This window comes from Austrofundulus limnaeus, unplaced genomic scaffold (assembly GCF_001266775.1).
Source record: "Austrofundulus limnaeus strain Quisiro unplaced genomic scaffold, Austrofundulus_limnaeus-1.0 Scaffold8, whole genome shotgun sequence".
In the NCBI taxonomy this organism is placed as follows: domain Eukaryota; kingdom Metazoa; phylum Chordata; class Actinopteri; order Cyprinodontiformes; family Rivulidae; genus Austrofundulus; species Austrofundulus limnaeus.
In genome coordinates this window covers 2,237,781-2,245,462 of record NW_013952410.1, presented here as the reverse complement: position 1 = coordinate 2,245,462, position 7,682 = coordinate 2,237,781, and positions in this window count along the sequence as shown.

The following is a 7,682-nucleotide window of genomic DNA, read 5'->3' as shown; positions in this document are numbered from 1 at the left end:
TATATATATTAACAATGATGATTTTCCAGATATTGTGATAATATTTGATGAAGATCTTTGCCTAAAATTTCATCATTAATAACTGCTGAAGTCAAATCTTTTTTTATCCAACTGCAAAAAAGTTGTTCTAAAAAGGCACAAAACCCCCAATTTCAGATAACAGTATGTGTGAATTGATTTAATGACTGTTTTCAAAAATATTCTGTACAAACTGATCACTCTATTGTTTCAGACACACAAATATGCTGGTCATATTTTAATGGATTTACATTAATTTACTGGTATTTTCTTGTCGTATTTCTTTCTTTCTTCAAATGAATTGAAGGCTGTGTGTGTTTTTTAACGTTAATGAAACTTTGCAATCGTGTTCAAAAGTTTACAAAAATCCATCCATCCATTATGAGTATCATGTTCTATTGAAGTAACAGTAATTTCCTTTTACATTCAGCTTTTATTGAATAAGCATCGATTTAAAAGGTGCCTGATGTTCYTTTAATCCTGTAATCCTATTCCTCACTGCAACTCATGAAAGGGTCAATCTCTTGATTACCTTCCATATAAACTGCTTCAAGATACTTTTGTACTTTTAGATAAATAATTTAGGGTAAAACTTTAATTAGCTACTTTCAGCTCGATTTACTGCTTTGCTTTTTCTTTTTGGCTTTTGCTACTTTTAGCTTTTTGTTTGTGCAATCATCTTTTTAGGTTTTAAAAATTGGTCTTACCTTCAGCAGCTCAGCTTCACAAAAAAATGAAAGTTGTGCTATACATTTAAAGAAACTGACGTTTGTCCAATAAAAGTGACTGAAATGAGGCTAACTTTTAAATAACCACAAGGGGGCACTGTTGATCCTACCACTGACTCAAGCCATCGCTCAGGGAGTCCTCTGATCTATTTTTATACCTTGTGAAGATTGTATCTTATGTGCAGATCAGTTTCATTATACTGTTCCACCTATTTGACCCAGAAATTCATTCACAGACGATAAAACAAGAGTGTCAGAATGGTCAAAATTAAATATTAATGTATATGTATATAGCTTTAAATAGACACTCCTCGGAGAGTGCTCTGTTTGTTCGTTTGAACTGACCAAGCACTTACAGAGCATACATGAGAATATTTGCAAATTGATGCAGTTTTTTTCCCCGTGTTTCAAATATAAGACAAGTACGGTGAAAATTGTCAGATTTTTTTTTCCTTTCCCCTTGAAACACATTCACTGCTGAGAGATCCTTCATAACAATTGTGGAAGAAGAAGAAGAAAGGTTGTGGTGAAGCAGCTGTGAGATTTCAGCAGCCAGGAACACAACTATTCTTCCTGTGCAGACTTACAGGCTCCTATCTGAGGCAAATGAAGGCCACTGATCCCTGTGACTGTGAGGAGTGGTTACCTTGGCAACCTCACAGTTTATCAAGGTTCCAGGCGGCGAAAAGGAGTCTACTCATGACACACACACACTGTAGACTACACTGACACAATGAAAGCAATTCATATTTGTTAAATTCTTAACTCAAAGTAAAAGGGGTTCAGCAGAAACGTGCACATATGCTCAGATTAGATTAGCGACTCCACGCAGGAAGTCATACTGTAGTTAGTAAACATTTAGGTGAGCAGGTGGCAAAGCGACAGGGTGATTAGAGATTAGCTATGAGTGCCGTATGATTCCTCGGGGGGGGGGGGGAATGTGCACAGAGCTGATGTTGTCAGACCGGAACAGGGTCCATCTATTAATCTGTTACAACAACCCATCAGAACCAAATGTGTTTTTTTAGTATCAAATTATAGATTGTCACGTTGTTTATAATAACAATAATGTATGGGGCGCCAAGTGTGAAAAAAATCACAATTTCATTKTTTGACTCACTTTGAGTGTAAATATCTAGTTAAAAGAATTCCACTAACATTTTATCGTTCTTTAGCTAAATGTTAAATTTAAATCTTAAATTTCAAATCTAGGGCGGCTCTGTTAGTAAAGCTGTTGCCTCACAGCATGAAGGTTGCCAGATCTAATCCCAGCCGGAGACCTTTCTGGGTCAAGGTTGCATGTTCTCTCTGTGCATGTGTGGGTTTTCTCCAGGTATACGGCAGTTTTCATCCCACAGACCAAAACCTTGAGTGTTAGGCTAATTGGTAACTCTAAATTGACCCCACTGTGCATGACAGAGTGAATGGTTGGTTGTTTCTGTGTCCCTGTAATGGACTTGAGACCTGCCCGGGGTGTACCCCCGTCCCTCTCACAGTGTCTGCTGGAAATGGGTGACCCTGAAAGGAAGAAGTGGGTAAAGATGATGGATGTATTCTAAATCTAAATGTACAAGTTAAATCTTATGTTCTGACTAAATATTGAAATTTACATTTAAGTATTTCAGAATGGAACACAGCCTTTGCTGTTTGCGCTCGGCTCTTATGATGTCATCTAGTGATGGGAGAAATGGCTCTTTTGAAGAGATCCGGATCTTGAGGAACCATTTGTTTCATAGAGTAATTCAAAAGAGCCGTTCGATTTTGAACAAGTTACGTCATCGCGTAGGAAATACATCATCACGTAGGAAATACGTCATCACATCATACAAATGACATCATGTAACCTTGGTGAAACCATGTGCTTTGTCAAGAAGAAGCCCCCCCCTCCCCCCCTCCTTTCCCCGTGAGCTTCTGTACGTCACTGCTCTGCCTGTTTTCCATGAAAAAGCAAAGTGGGAGTGTTTTAGGGATGAAAAAATAATCTGTGAAGAATAAAAAAACAAAACTACAAATGACTYGTTACTGYGATTCCTWTTGTTCGTTGTAARGAGCTGTTCAAAAGATTTGGATCATTCGTGAACATGAACATAACGTCTCTAATGTCGTCATCCTGAGATAATAGCATCTGCTAACGCTGCTAACGTTGCTAACACTTCCTTACATCAAACGTGCAGATGTGGCCGGTGTCTAAGCTGCWCTTCCATCCATGTTGCTTTCAGTGAACACAAAGTGAATTCAGATTTTTAATAATTTTAAATCTACAGCAGCATTAGCAGGTTGCTTTTGTCTCAGTATTACAAGATYCTAACAAAAGTTGCGCACCAACGGCAAAGGCTGTGTTCTGGTCCAAACTTCAACATTTAGCCACAAAATTTAAGATGTAACTTTTAAATTTAGAATTAGAATTTAATATCTAAATTTAACACAAAAATTAGCTAAATGTAAAAACAGTGAAGTGAATAACAATAAAATGTTGGTGGATTTGTTTCACTAAGACATACTCRAAGTGAGCTAATGAAAATTTGTTAATGACTTTTTTTAACATTTTATTTTACACTTARCACTCCATAGTAATGTGATACTAATTTGTCTGTTCCGTTTGCTTTATTTCTACAAACAAAACAAAAAACAACGCAAAGATTCATATGTGAAATTTAAACCAAACTCTCATCCTTCTCCTGTAATTCCAGCTGCATCTGTTAGCACACCACCTCCTACAAACACACACACAACCTTCCCAGCTGCGTGTCTCCAAATCTGTTTGCAAAGTTCCTTTTAATACAAACTGCACTACAACAAGTGTGACTGCTGCATGCCGTCGGCACACAGCTAAAGAAATAAATAATCACCTGAGGAAAAAAAGCATGACAAGCATAGCGGGTACACTCACTTTGACACCTGAGTTCGTCTCGCAGTAATTGAGCTGCTCAGCTCACGGCTAATGGAGTGAGATTGAAGYTCAGAAAACACACTCAGTCATGTATTTTCAGACCTGTATGAAGTATTTACCCTTCTTCCTAAAAGGTTTTTTTTCCTAATAATGTTTTCCTTTCTTGTTCAGTCTTGCATTATTAGGAAACCGAGCTAACGTTGTTTTTTTGTTACAGGACTGCTGTACTTCATCTCACAGCTCTCCACACAATGAGCATAATTGGCAAAAATGACAGCATTTTCAGCCCCGCGAGTCGGTACAGTGGCTTAAAACCTGTTGTGTCGCCGTCTCCATGTGAACGATTCTTTGTCAAAGTTAAGACAGGTGGCAGGGCCTTTGGAGAGCACGCTGCTCAATAAAATCGAGTGGCTACGGACTGCACGCAGCTAAATATTTTAAATGCAACTGATAGAGTAGGGGGAAGAAAAAACAAGTCAATATGTGACGTATGCCATTACCTGACAGCGACAAGCCCAGATACAATATGGTGATATGAAGCTACAAATGTGCTCGGAGTCGTCTTCATTTGACACGTTGTTAATGCGCAGCAGCCAAACGAATTACGTGTCGCCCTGAAATAATAAATGAGAAAATTTCAATTTTGTAACTACCAAACACGTTGCGACGCCCTGAAAGATGTGTCTAATCTAAGCTGAGGCTGGCAGCTCACGGCAGGACTGCTGTCAGGCCCGCTTGCGCTGAAGCAGAATGATTAAAGTTGCAGCAAAGTAACTCTTAAGACAACAACCTGACAAGATGACTGCCGTGGCACTGCTTTAGACATAAATAGGTTTCAGCTGGAAAAACAACACAATAGGGGGGACTTTTGAAAACACAAACAGGTACATAAATATCATTGTCATCCTTCAAAACTGGCGTTGGCTCATTTTAATCATGATGCCGTTCGATAAAACCAACATTACCTTTTATCCAGGCTAGGTTGTATCTTTTCTTTCCCAATTTACAATGTTTACAAAAGAAATATTTAGAAATTATTCATGCAAAATGAAAAAAATCTTTGCAGTTGCTGACTGAACATAAAGGTTTCGCTTTCTTTCAGTTTTAAAATGAAAAAAGTTGTTTGCAGTAAACACGTCTCAGAATTTACTTTTTAAAACGGTTTTTAGTTCTTGTATATTGAAGCAAGTCTATCTGGTGACATTGGATTWAAAAAGTTGTGGCCATGAGACAATAACAGGTCTCTCTTGTAAATGAGACAATGAAGACTCAAGAGATTTTCCTGTATAAAGGATAACTAACTAACTAACTGACTGACTATAATTGTTAGTCATTTCCATGCAGAGAATGATTGTTTACATGGATAAGTTTGAATTGATTTCATTTTATTTTAATACAGTATTGAATGACATACTTTAGTCACTTACATTGATTTGATTTGATTTATTGATTCAGCAGGAAAAGATTACTAAAAATCAAGCCTGACTCAGCATAATTGCTGTTTTACGGCAGGTTCCTGTTCTGCAGCACATAAAACACTCAGAATTACAGATCACAATCACATCATTATACACCATACACACAAAGACAAACAAGCATACCAAATTTCAGGAAGGCAGCATTTGCAAAATAGGACGTCTAAATATGAACACAACAAAAAGTGTCCAGCAGATGGCAGACAAGATTCTTCTTAAAGGGCTGTAGTTTTGAAATGGACTTTATGTTTTGAGGAATGTCATTCCATGCTTTAGTATAAACATAGAAGAAAGACCTCTGGCCGTAACAGTTTTTAAAAGTTGGTAATATCAGTTGTCCTTTTGTAACAGATCTAGTTGAATGACCACTTCCAGAATTTGATTTGGGCAACAATGCACAGAGAGTTCTACAATTGGCACCTTGGAAGATCTGAAAATATAAATTAATACCACTATACAAAACATAACTCTGAAAAGTTAAGGCATCAGACAATGWAAGAACTGTACAGTGATGAGTCCAACCAGGAAGTTTTTTATGAATTTTGTAGGCCCTRTTGTAGAGCCKAACTATGGGTTCTAAGATTTCATTTGTTGTAAGAGACCAAACAGGTAAACAGTACGACATGGTTGAGAGTATAATGGCATGAAGATAGATATTTGAAACAGAAGGTGTAAAGTAATTCTTAGCATTACATGTTGCAGCTATAAGACACAGGTGTTGACCGGAGTTATTTTTGTCCAAAAAGCTTTATTTTTTAAAGCTCAACAGTCAAAATGGTCTCCTCTCTCACCCTCTGCCTTTACTGCAGTAACTAAGAGTTTTGAGATGTTCAGTAATAAAAAAATTCTCAACACGGATTTAGGGCGCTTATTGTAACCTTGTAAATATTAGTAGTAGGACAAATTACTGTATCTGTTTTGATTGAAACAAGTGCTTCTTTGGATTAAACATGCACCAAAGTAGGTTTTGAACAGTTAAAAAAAACAGCATATTCATGTATAATCTGACTCCAACAATGTCTGTCTTTCATAAAGAGACACAGCTGCTCAAAATTATCTTGTGGCCATGAGTTATTTATCTCATGGCCACAGGTTATTATTTTTTTAATCTAGTGTCACCAACAGGAATCCTTTACATTCAATACCTTTAGCTTTGATACAGTGTTTGCCACTTTAACTCATTACAAAATTGACTTGACTCACATTTCTCATTCTACCGTGTACTTTTTGCCCTTAACAGCTTTAGGTTATTTTGTGTCTGAAGAAATTCTATAGGAGTAAAATAAAAGGCTGTATCAACATGTTTGGAATGTAAATAAATAAATAAATAAATAAATTAATTAATTAATAAAATGTAAAACCAAGACTAATTTGAACAAGAGACGTGTTCCTAAGCATGTGTTGGGGATGATTTGTGAAACTGAGTTTGCTTTGTATTTATTTGTTGCTTTTAAGATCTATCAAGTGTTTTATGCGATATTACAGATGCTTCATGTGATTACTACATGGTATACAAATTAAATATATTATTGTATGTGCACCGAACAAACAAAGCCAATTAGGGGATAAAAATATTGTAATTAATGTGAAAAGCTTATGCATTTGTGACCTTGTTTCCTGTTTTCATTAAAACCACAGCAAAAAGAAAAGCAGTTTGTGTCAGCTGACTCCTCTATGATCCTACAAATCACATATAATGTTTGCAGCTTCAGCTAAAGATTTGTTTTCTAAGATGAACATTTTATGAACCGCCTCGCTTGTTAGTTACAGTAAACATGCTTTTTTTATATAATTTTTTGCATGTTTTCTCCTCGCAGCTTGTAGGTGGATATGTTGTGTTTGCAGATCATTCATTACATTTGTTTAGTTAGAGGATGAGGAAAAACTGCAGTAATAAAACACTGAGTAAAAAAAATCAGCTCACTTCTAGTTGCTGTTTGTATCCAAACCTTATACTGAGAATGTGAAACTGCTGCAGTTTCTGTTAATTGTATGAGGATGAATTCTTGCAGGTGATCACTACTCCTGCTGCTTTATAGGCCACATAAATTGGCAACCATTCAATATAAGCAGGCAGTATGAATTCATTATTACGTTTTAATTAGGTTTTTTAAGATTCTGTTCAGGCCCATTTCATTTAAACCATCACACGAAGGAGTTTTCTTGATAGATTTTAAATATCTGTCAAACAGAGCACTGTTTATTAGAATTATTGTAAAGAAATAATTGGAAATGATGTCAGAAATTGATGTTTACATCAAAACGTCTTGTCTTTTTTTGTGACAAAAAAGTATTATCTTTGAAGTAAAAAAAAACAAAAAGAAAATAATTGTATAGGTCTTCTGGACGGGTTCTTCTCTAATGAAACATTTTGTCTCTCCTCCAAGAGACTTCTTCAGTCTGAGAGTTTCAGGCAAAATTCAGGCTTTTAAGCCCTGCCTCCATGTGACTGATATGCACATCACATGGCTATCGTTGACACCTAATTAACACCTATCAAACTGTGCCTGGAGTCAACCTACTTCACGTACAGGGGGCAATATTATAGGCAGAAACATGGGTGTGTTATGG